Genomic DNA, 11,301 nt, shown 5'->3' with positions numbered 1-11,301 from the left:
AGAATGGACATAAAATGAGAACATTATTGATGGTGTGGGAAAGGGGAGATTTTACTGAAAAGCTTTGGATTCCATTGCAATCAAAGTAAACAAAGAAAATATACTACTTATATTCAAGAGAAAAGTAAACTACCTAACCAAGAGCGCTATGTGCTAAAATATTGGTTTAGGAATTGAAAAAGTAAGCTACATCATCATACAAGATGGTGGAGTGAATAACTTTCTCTGCTGCACCCTGAACCTTACCATATTTGATCACAGGTAAGAATTATATCAAAAAATTTAAGGGGGGCTCCTTTTAGAATTTTGACCAAAAATCTCATTTAGAGATTAGAAAAGATATATTATAAATTAGTTTAAAAATTGGTCCATTTCTAGTAGATAGAATCTTTGTGACATGTTTTGTGATTATGGTAACTTATTTTATTTATTGTTAAATGCTGTGACTTATAAAACAGTTCAACAATTTTTTACAACTTAACTCAAGCTCTGATCAAACTCATGGGAAAGTTCTTTACATTTACATAAAGATTATGCCATCCATTCTCATTACCTTACATTATTAGCATTCAGGATTTTCTAAGCTTAAATTGCTCAGAGAAATAATGTTGGTTTGCCTCAGAGTGGTGTCCTACTGTGTAAGTAAAATGGAATGTGAATAACAGCATTCAAATCTATGAGAATAAATATACAAGGATGAAGTTAAAATTTTATGAACCCATGATTGGATCTTTTTTATTTTATTTATGTATGTATGTATGTATGTATGTATGTATGTATTTATTTATTTTTAGATAATTTGAAGTATGTTTGTCATTTTAGAGGAAATATCAGAGCTGCTTTAAAAAATGTATGTTCTGGAGTCAGAATTACACAGAAACAGAAATGTAAATGTTTTCCTCTGTTTGACTAGTAACCATGTAAATGTAATTAAAAGACATAGTGGGCTATTTCCTGTTCTTGTAAACTAAGCTCATTCTTGGATCCATTATAATGGTACTAATTTACATCACATTATTTAACATATTGGCTTTTTTTTTTTTTTCCTCTCTAAGTAAGAAAAGGGTGCTGAATAGAAAATTTTAAGCTTTTATTGTGGAACTTTCACTAAAATGCCTTAGGTAGATTGTCATTGTGAAAGTTAAAAGTAATCTTCAGAAACTTCTTTGAATTTCTGTTGCACGTTTTTGTCTACAGAGATTTTTCCATTGGTTTCTTCAGGGGGTATACATCTGTTATGCCCGCACATGTCTGGAGCTCTGCTATTTCTCAAATTGAGTACATGTGTATCATGTCTACATATACTCATTTTGATAGTTATAAATCAAAGGAAACATTTCAAGAAATCATCTGGTCCATATTCACATCTCTAGGCATAATTGCCTTGGAAAGAAGCCAGAAAAAGAATGGTCTGACTTACTATTAACAACATCAGAGAAAATGATTCCACACCTATGTATGGTTGTGTCCTCTCTACCATTCCAAGACTTAAAAACGTATGTTTCTATCCATTTTAACTCAAATAGTTTTTTGCCATTTAAAAAACCCATTGATATTTGTTTCCTATGCTCATGATCACTCCTTGCAACTGCATAGAAACTATTACAAAAATTTTTGCCTGCACTTTCTTCCCCAAGTCCTGCTTCTTTTCACTGATCTTTGAAAACCGGTAAAACACTGTTCAAGATCTCATACATTTTTGTTATAATATAGAGACACTAATGTGTTTAAAACATGTATAAAAAAAAGTGAGGACTGAGTGAAGCAGGACTCTGGGTGGGAGAATTTTGAACATTAGCAAGCAAGTCTAGGAGGAAAGGAAGATCACAGTAGTCATTTTCTTTAGATTTCTTACCCAACACTGACACAATGTCGCTTATTATTGTGACTCTACTAGAGCGTAAGAGTGTGTGTGTGAAACTATTGTACTTTCTCAAGCACTGAGAATGAGGTCATATTTCTTCTAAGATATTGTTATTGAGATAGATACATAGGTAGGTATGGTTGTTGAGCTATCAGAAGTCCTTCATATTGCCCACAGTTCATCATTTATACAAAGAAAAATCCTGTAATAGAAACAATGGAATAAACAATGGGCTACGACAATGATTCATAAGTTCGAATAATCAGTGAGAAAATGTAAATTACAATTGTTTTGAGTTTTTAAATTTAATTTTTCAAAAACAAGTGACTTTCTCTCAAAACTTTGTCATATATTTTCCCTAAACTACTAGCCCTGTACATGCCATACATAAACCCTTCCTCTATGGTTTATATTCCTCAATTTTCTCTGTATTGACATTTACTTATTAATCTTAGAACTGACCGACTGAATAGAATACACTTAAACATAAATTTATTTACTATGGGGAAAGCACTGTTAAGAACCATTTGAATTCAAAATGAATAAGCAAATACAGTGTTTAAGAATGTATTCTCTGGTAAAAGAAATGTTTTTAAAGCTGCCCATAAATGTTTTACCTCTTTCATTAGCAAATGACAGTGGCAGGAATCCAAATTGGATTAACCCAAGAAGGAGAATTTATTGGCTCAAATAACTGAAATATCCAGTTGCCGCATAACACAATTCCAGGGGACATCATTCATACAGAACACAAATATATGGTGTTCTGCAATACAGAATTCCTTTTTTTTAAGTTTTATTTATTTTTCAGTAATCTCAAGAACTAACATGGGGCTGGAACTTGTGACACCGAAATCAAGAGTCTCATGCTGTTCCGACTGAGCCAGCCAGGCACCCCAGCAATACAGAATTCCTAAAAATAGAGTCTCAAAAATTTTTATTAGAATTTGGACTTTCTTCATCTCTCATTCTTCTCATTTCCATTTTAATCTATGTTGACTTGATTCTCAAGCTGGTCCTGTTCAAGACATTAATTCTGTCACTAGAGTGACTCCAATAGAATATAAACACATCATTCTTTATAGTGTCAGAGAAGTTCAGGTATTGATACTTGATCGCTCTGCTCTGTTCACTTGGATCATGAGACAATTCACTATGGGCATGAGAATTGGGTCAATCTTATATGAAATCAATGGTCTTGGTGTTTACCAAATTTAAAAGAGGCTGCCGTTAATACAGGCATATTGAATGGATGCTGAACAGGCAATATATATCAACTAAAGTAAATAAATATGATAAAGAAAAAAGTATGTAAGTGTCATGAAGGGGGTTTGAAGATACTTCAGAAGGGTGGATCGGCAGGTGGGGAAAATCAGAGTGAGTCTAATTAAGTAGATAGTATTTAATATGACATGAAAGATGCCTAGGATATTGAAATTGAGAAACAAAAAAAAATGGTATTTCCAGATGAGTAAAATAAAAACATGAGAAAAGACATTGAGGCAGGAAATAATGGAATAAATACAGAAAACTGCCTATTATATAACTATTAAAACTGTGATGAAACATAAGAATAAGAAAAATTGAATAGAAGTAGGAAATGAAGGGCTTTGAATGCCAGGATAAAAACTGGGGACTATAGTGACTAGTTAGTGATGGCTTTTGAGCAAGAGAGTCATATGTTCACATTTGAGATTTGGGAAAAGATTCATATTTCAACTATGCATAAAAGGCATTGCACCAGGAAAAGGCTATTTAGGAGGCTATGGCTGTAACCCAAGTAAAATATGAGGCCCTCAACTATGAAAGTGGTGCTGGAAAGAAGAGTGAAATTTACATGTGTCTTTCGTGTAACTTTCCCTTGACCTCTGTGCCTTCTCTCTATAACCTGGCATATGTGTATGAAAGATTGGACCTCCTAATGAATAACCTAATGAACTTTCTGAAGCCTCATCTTCTGTGACTTTTTTTGTTATTAGTCACTGTGAACCAGTAATTCTTTTAAAAATCATTTTTCTCTTGGCCCTCATGTTACTACACTACAATAGAAAGATTAATCCATATCTGCATCCCTCACTTCTATAAACACTGAGTCTTTGAATATCTCTCTCTCTCTGCCCTTTCTGCTTTGTCCCTCTCTCCTCTCTCTATTCTCCTCTCTAATCTCTCACTCAGTTGATCTTCTGCTGTCAAGCTGCTTCTTTTACCATGTGGCTGGCTGCCTCCTTAGTTGAGATCCCTGGCCCCAGCCTTGCTCTTGAACTGCAGACCCACATTTGTAATAATCCACCAGATATCTCAGCAAGAATACTGTACCTTCTAAAGCTTAACTTGTACAAAACCAAATTTATCATTTTTTTATCATCACCCCTCCCCAATTTTCCCTTTATTTTTCAATAATTTTATCATCCCATTAGGCCTAGGTCAACTGCTACCTCATCCATGAAGACCGTTATGACATACCTGACTATGTAGGTGATTTCCTTTTCTAAGTTGCTATTGTACCTGCTGTATGCTTGTCATGTTATATGCATTAATACGTTCAGTAATTTTTTGTTAATGTGACAAATATTTATTAAGCCTATATGTTTAGACTTTATGCTAGTAATTGAAAAATACAACATTGCACAAACCACCAAGCATTATTCTCTGCTTCCATGGAACATTTGTGTCCAATTGTAATGTCCCTGTGTGTAGACTGTGTATCTGTATATAGCACAGGAATTGCCATAAAGGGTTTTTGCAATAAATATTTGTTGGGTAAATTAATAAATGGATGAATCATCACAACTTTATCTTTTTCAATGTTGAAATATTTGGGGTGTTGGTGCAAAAATATTCACAGTGTAAGATTCTAGAGACAGGGTTATGTCATATACTTTTTTATATAACCCACAACTTCCTAACTCACCATATTTTATGTTTTTCCCTTTTGATCTTGTGACCACTTGAAATGTCTAAGATTGACAATGTATAAGTAACAGAATACATTGAAAAAACATAGATCATTCTTTTGTTTACACATTTTCAAAAGATAAGTGATAGTATCTCAGAAAATAAGCTCATTTCATGAAAAACTTTAGGTGAATTTCTTATTACGTGAGTTCTTTTCAGTCATTTTGGAAACATGAAAAATGTTCATGGTCAAATATACATGAGAAAATGCCATGGAATTAACTTTATTTTCTAATCAGAAATGTCAAAACTTTTATCATGTACCAGGGTTCTCTGATAATTTAGTTCAATAGAAATTGTTAAGCCAAAAATTTGCATAGTTACTTGGTATAGGGAAGAGTTGCATAGGTTAAGAGAATTATGAAAATACCTTTTTTTTTTAACTGATTAATCACACACCTTTTTTTTCTGCATAATTTTTTTCTGGAGTAGTTGCTATAAAATATTAAATATATGGCATACTGCTGCTGTTAGATGTTTGAATACAAACACAAATAACAAAGTATTATTTTAGTATTTGTTTTCTTTCATGCAGAACTACAGATAATATAGAGCTCTTCAATTAGCCTTAGTGACTGCCAATAACAAGATTATCTCTATCTTAATCAGGGCTTCTCAACCTTTATGCTATTGATATTTTATGCCAGATAATTTTTTGTTGTGGGGGCGGTCTTGTATATTATATACGTAGCATATATATCACCTGCCTACTAGATGCAAATGATACCACCAGAGGTGACAATTGATGTAAGAAAGACATTAGGGTTCGAAGCCAACAGCCAGGAAAGAATTCTTGAGACATCTTTGGTGCAAAAAGGTGATTTTATTAAAGCACGGGGACAGGACCCATGGGCAGAAAGAGCTGCACCGGGGTCATGAGGAGTGGCCTATTATATACTTTCAAGTTGGGAAGGGGTTAGGGATAACATAAGTCTCTAAGGAAGTTTGGAAGCAAGGTTTCCAGGACCTTGAGGGAGCTAGTTATTGGTGGCAAAATGTCATTACTTAGCGTCTCATAAAACCTGAGTCATGAGACCCTTCAGATGTATATCAGTGGGCCATATGCTTGGGGGATGACTGCCAACATGGATGTTGGTGGGTAGAGATAAAGGAAGTTTCCAAAAGAATTTTTATATGTTAAAGTACGCTTACAAGATCCTTCGTAGTGGGGAGGGGTTCAGGCTAGTATTGCCTTTTGCCCTTCGCAAAGTGTCAACATCGGGGCAGTTGAGTCCCTAGAGGAATGTCACTCTGCCTGTTTCAAGGACTTGTCAGTGGGCTGTAGGCAGTAAGGAAATTTGATAATTCTTATTCTGCCTTTGTTTCCCACATCAACAATTACTAAATGTCCTTGGGATAAAGAGGTAAGGGGTGTGGAAATCATCCTGTTTGGGAAACAATGGCCTTAGTGATGTTGAATTATCCCAAACCTGCTGGAAATGAAGAGTCACTTTTTAACATTTCCCTGAAACTGAAAAATATGTTTCAAATTGACTATTTTATCTGATTTGTGTGACGATCACACAATTAAAAAAATATGCAAACTTCTTCTTTCATTCTCAGTGAAGATAAATCCTTCCTTGCTTTCCATCTCTGGAGATGTAAGTTGAAGAAGACAGTCAGTCTCTGGCTCTCTTCAGGGAGACCTGAATGCAATTTCACACTTCCAATCGAATGCTTCTAATGAGCCCTACTTTATGAAAAATAAAATCACCATATGTAATGTGAAAAATAAAAATACATTAGGAGAAAAATCTTTTTTAATTTTTCCAAAATCATAATAAATTCCACTCAGCCAAAGAATTTGTAACTATAATGTGGTTATTCTTAACAAGTAAGTTATACTAATGTTGTTTTTACTTTCTCTGAGATGAAAACTAAAAGAATTTCTGAGCAAATTAAATTGATATAAGCATATTGTTACATAAAAATATCAAGTATGATCCAGGCACTTTTGAGCTTTCATTTAAATGAAGAAGCAAAAATATTTCATATTAGTTACTACTGTCTTGAGGAAGAAAAAACCCCACGGAATAAATGGAAATGTAGAGACTTATATTTATCTTGCAAATGCAGCTTCAAGGTAACAATTGGGAATTTTTTCAATCACATTTGTATGTCCACTCGTTTGTTTTCTCACTGTGGATTTAAAGAGCTTTCAAATAGCAATTCCCTGAGCAGAGTAATTTTGCATGTGTTGTTATGTCTCTTGTTATGGAGAAAACAGAGCTAACAGATGATGTTCCTATCATTTAAAGCCATTTTCTTTCACCTAAATAAAAAGAAATAAGTTTGGTGGCAGGGGGAGAAATCTCATCTGTGAGGCAGGAAAAAAAAAAGACAAAAAGTTCAATGTGTTGAGCAATTGTGATTATGACATATTGATCATTATATTTTCTACATTGAGGAAAAAATGTAAAATAAATGGAATTCCAGGCAAGCCTGAATAATGACCAGTGGGGCACTATTCCACTGTGCATCTCCAAAGATTTCATTAAATGCTATTATATTGTTTGCATCTGGTTTGGACTCTAACCCTTGGACAAGCAAGGGTTAGAAGTAGGGATGATAGCATGTATGTATTGTCCTCTAGAAGCTATAAATATTTAAGAAATTGGGTGCCTGGGTAGCTCAGTCAGTTAAGCGTCTGCTTTCATCTCCGGTCAGGGTGTAATCTCGGGGTCCTGGGATTCTGGGATCAAGCCCCATGTTGTGCTCCCTGCTCAGTGGGGAGTCTGCTTCTCCCTCTCCCTCTACCCCTCCCCTGCTTGTGCAGGAGCTCTCTGTCTCTCTCAAATAAATAAATACATAAAATCTTTTAAAAAATTAATTTAGCACCCTGCATTAATAGTTACATAACTTCATATTCAGCTGAAGTTGAGGACAAAAAAATAGTTCATCTTAACAGAACTTAAAAAAAACTTCCATTATTATATACTTAGAATTTTAAAATGTCTTCCCATGTAATTTACCTTTTGTTAATTTATTATCTGTCTCCCCTACCTGAAATATAAATTTCATGAGATTCCAGAATTTTGTCTATGTTCATTGCTTTAGGCCTTATAGGTAGCAGCATGCCTGGTATAAATTTGGCACATAAGTATTGGTTGAATGACTGAGTGTGTGACTGAATAAAGTCTACTCAAATATGATTCCAGAAAAAAAATAAAAAGGTAGTTTGCCTCCATTTTTTTTTTTTTTTTTTACAATAGAATGCTATACATTACTTGGGTGCTCATCGAGGTAAGTGACTTTGATCCCCTTTATCTATTTCACCCATCCTTCCAACCCGCCTCCCCTTTGGCAACTGTCAGTTTGTTCTCTGTATTTAAGAGTCTGTTTGTTTTTTTTGTTTTGTTTTGTTTTTTGTCTCTTTTTTCTTTGTCCATTTGTTTGGTTTCTCAAATTTCATATATGTGTGAAATCATGTGGTATTTGTTTTAATCTGATTGACTTATTTCACTTAACATTATACCCTCTAGGTCCATCCATGTCATTGGAAATGGCAGGATCTCATTCTGTTTTATGGCTGAGTAATATTCCATGCACACATACATACATATATTCTATACCTTTATCCATTTACCTATTGATGGACACCTGGCTTACTTCCATATCTTGGCTATTGTAAATAATGTGGCACTAAACACAGGGGTGCATATATTTCTTTTCAAATTAGTGTTTTCATTTTCTTTTTTTTTTTTTAAGATTTTATTTATTTATTTGACAGAGAGCACAAGCAGGGGGAGCGGCAGGCAGAAGGAGAGGGAGAAGTAGGCCCCCATTGGGCAGAGAGCCCGACGTGGGACTCAATTCCAGGACCCTGGGATCATGACCTGAGCCGAAGGCAGACGCTTAACCGACTGAGCAACCCAGGCGCCCTTAGTGTTTTCATTTTCTTTGGATAAAAACCCAGTAGTGGAATTACTGCATCACATGGTAATTTTATTCTTAATTTTTTGCCAAACTTTTCCATGGTGGCTGCACCAATTTGCATTCCTACTAACAGTACATGAGGGTTCCTTTTTTCCCATATCCTCACCAACACTTGTTATTTCTTTTCTTTTTGCTTCTAGCCATTCCAACAGGTAGAAGGTGATATCTCATTGTGGTTTTGATTCACATTTTTCTGATGGTTAATGATATTGAGCATTTTTCATGTGCCTGTTGGCCATCTGTATGCCTTCTTTAGAAAAATGTCCATTCAGGTCCTCTGCCCATTTTTTATTTGGATTATTTGTTTGGAGGTGTTGAATTGTATAACTTCTTTATATATTTTGGATATTAACCCCCTTACCAGGTATACCATTTGCAAATATCTTCTCCCTTTCATTAGGTTGCCTTTTTGTTTTGGTGATGGTTTCCTTCACTGTGCAAAAGCTTTCTATTTTGGTATAGTCCCAATAGTTTAATTTTGCTTTTATTTCCCTTGCCTGAGCAGACATCTAGAAAAATGTTAAAGGCCAATGTCAAAGAAATTACCACCTATGTTTTCTTCTAGGAGCTTTATGATTTCAGGTCACATTTAAGTGTTTAATTTGCCCTCATTTTTAAAAATTTAAATGCCAAGGTCTAACACAAAAACAATTTTGCTTATAAATCCAAACAACTAATAAATACACGTGTTTATATTCAGATTGATCTGAGTGTAAATTTTGGTGGTTGCCACAGACTTTCAATAACTTCAAGCAAGTAATTTAACTTCTCTGAGTTTTATATTCACTTCCAGAAATGTTGGGAAATCACTGAAAGGGAACAAAATTACTAGTAAATGCCAAATGGAGACAGAATACTACTTTATGGGATGTCTTTTTAATAATTACATAACTGAAGTAGCTGAGAAATTATGTATTTGCACACCCTGAACAGGAAAAATAATCTATCATTCTCTTAAATCTACCTCTTCGACGTCATGTGTGGCCTTGCGAATAGAAGGCCTGCTGTGTAGCTGATGCAGTTTCACTTTGGATTTTGTGCCTCGCATAATTATAGCAACAGTAACATTATGCCTACTGTCAGAGCATATTAATCCATTCTTATATGCGAGTAGGAAGAGTACTTTTGGACAGCTTTTCTTAAGGTGATATAAAATAAAGATCTAGAATCATGCAATACTCTTTCTACTTTCTCTTTTCCATTAGTGAAGTTATAAATTAAATTTGAGGCAGCTAGGTGGAAAAGAAATTATACAGACAGAGCAATACAACTATGGTTATTTTTTTGATGCCAAGATATCAATACTGAAAATGACAAGATTAGCAGTCACCCAGATAGATTTATCTAATCATTTGCAAGTGATTATTTCTGATTAAGTTCAGTGTCTAGAAGCAGTTGCTTTGTAGGAATAAAGTCAGTGAAGTCAGTCAAACTGGGTTCTAATCTAGAATTTACTACATAATAGTTAGACAATCTGAAACAAATTATTTAACCTCAACTTTCCCAAACTCATTATCTTAACTCGCCATTGTCGCTTCAGCATAGTATATTCAGATTAATTTAATTTCTTTGAGATATTATATGTTAAGATTCAGTGTCCAAGTGATATTTGATATTTAATAAATTATAGTTACTATTATTGTCTACCTAAACCTACACTTTCACAACTAGCATATAATAGAACTCTATAGCTAAAGCCAAGAATAACAAGCTAAGGATATTTTAGCATCTTGGAGGCAATTGCCAATGACTCACTCTGTATCCAAGCTCCATTTTAGTTTATTCTTTCATCAAATTTCTGGCCCTCAGATTATATTCTATTTTTTGTTGCCATTTTGCCTATTTCACTTACCTGTGATTATTCTCTTACTGCCTTGATTCCTAGCACTCACTAAAATGTATGGCTTAGAAATTCCTTTTTAAAATTCTGGTTAAAAATACCTTACTCTCAACTCTCAGTATCAAATCTCTGCTTACCTAAAGCTCTCCAGTGTCAAAGGTTTGCAAAAACCATCACAATGATTTACACCGGGTAAGAACTCTAATTCTGGGGGCGCCTGGGTGGCTCAGTCATTAAGCGGCTGCCTTTGGCTCAGGTCATGATCCCAGGGTCCTGGGATCAAGTCCCACATTGGGGTCCCTGCTCAGCGGGGAACCTGCTTCTCCCTCTCCCACTCCCTCTTCCTGTGATCCCTCTCTCGCTGTGTCTCTCTCTGTCAAATAAATAAAATCTTAAAAAAAAAAAAAGAAATCTAGTTCTGTTTTAGTTAGAATAGACACCCCCAAATATATAATGGCTGTAAACAATAGAAATTTATTTTTTATTCATTATAACTTTTCTTTCTCTAATAATAATTTTTAAAAGTTTCCCCTCCATGTAGTAATTCAGGAATGCAGCTTCTCTCCATCTTGTGGCTCCAGCATTCCCTATATTTTTATTGTCATTTGCATCAAACCCTCCAAAAGGAAAGAGAATGGTGGGTTAAAAAGAACACACATCACTTGAACTTTATTTCCCTCGGCTGGAATTCAATCACGTAGACCTC

Source organism: Mirounga angustirostris, unplaced genomic scaffold (genome assembly GCF_029215605.1).
Source record: "Mirounga angustirostris isolate CCGP_5_RB_7025 unplaced genomic scaffold, mMirAng1.0.hap1 SCAF_5, whole genome shotgun sequence".
Lineage (NCBI taxonomy): Eukaryota > Metazoa > Chordata > Mammalia > Carnivora > Phocidae > Mirounga > Mirounga angustirostris.
Note: the sequence above shows the minus strand (reverse complement) of the source record.